This window comes from Pteropus vampyrus, unplaced genomic scaffold, assembly GCF_000151845.1.
Source record: "Pteropus vampyrus isolate Shadow unplaced genomic scaffold, Pvam_2.0 Scaffold178, whole genome shotgun sequence".
NCBI lineage: Eukaryota > Metazoa > Chordata > Mammalia > Chiroptera > Pteropodidae > Pteropus > Pteropus vampyrus.
The window spans coordinates 339,050-340,265 of NW_011888959.1; positions in this window are offsets into that span (position 1 = coordinate 339,050).

Consider the following 1,216-nt stretch of genomic DNA (forward strand, 5'->3'; position numbering starts at 1 on the left):
CCCAGCTGGGAGAGCCCCGAAAAGGCACGGAGGCCGGAGGGATCTACTAAAATCCTGGTCAGACCCTCTTCGCCCCTGCTTGAAACCCCTCTGAGGCTCCTCAGCGCGGCTGGGCTGAAATCCAAAGGCGTGTGGCCCACAATGCTCCGCGGCCCTTGGCTGCTCCCCGCCCCCACCTCATTGTTCTTTCAAGGGAGCCCGGGAACCCTTTCCAGTCTCGGGGCCAACTTGCTTGGAGCACGTTCTTTCCTTCCTCCACCCTTCACTAGTCCCGTCCAAACTCACCCTGCTGGTCTTGGTGCCTCCTCCTCAAGACATGCCCCCTCCCCACGGTTCTGTAGCTCAGATAACCTTGTAAGGCACTTACTTGGGTGTGTCCCCAGGCTGAAGCCCAGTGGGGCAAGGCTGCGTCCGTGTCACTCAGAACATGCCCCCATGTTATCTGAATGAAGGATATGGAAAACACGACAGCAATACCCACTTTGCAGGCTTAGGGTCAACAGACAGACCACGTCCAGAGGGAACTCAGAGTCAGGTGGGGACTTGAAGACACTAAGCAGCCTGAAGCGAAAGCTTCAACAGACAAGTCCAGTCTGGACCCATCCTCAGAACCGGCAGATCCCAGGGCTCTGTGACACCAGGCCCATGCTCTTTGCCTCTAACCCTGGCTTTTCTGCCCCCCTTGGAAGATATCCTGGCCTGAGGTGGCCCTGGCAGCACCAGGTCCCCAGCCTACCTGCCGGCCTCAGTGACTTTCTCCAAAACCAGTAGGAGGTATGCTGACTGCCAGGTGCAGAGCTGGGAGGGTGGGGTGCCCCCCACCAATCCACACGCCTGCCTGCAGGGTGGCTGGGTGGGGTCCCCGGGAGACCAGCGTGCTCTTATCCAAAAAAGAGGCCATGGAAGCCTGGCAGAAGGCCCCTCACCGTGAACACAAGGAGCAGGAACGCCCGCAGACTCTTACACCCAGCCCAGTGCCTCCTGGGCAGGTGGGGACGTGGAGGCTGCAGGATGGCCTTGCTCCAGGCCCCATGGTGGTCCATCCAGGCAGCAGGGCTAGGCAGGAGGAGAAAGGAACTGTCCGGTACAAGCCCTCCTCTGCGGGCTCCCACGGCACCCAACAAAGGACCCAGTCCCGGCTGGGTGGTGAGTCGCTAAGTCGAGAGAAGGCTTCTGGGATAAGGTGGGCCTCTGGGGCTGAGATGGCAGAGACGGG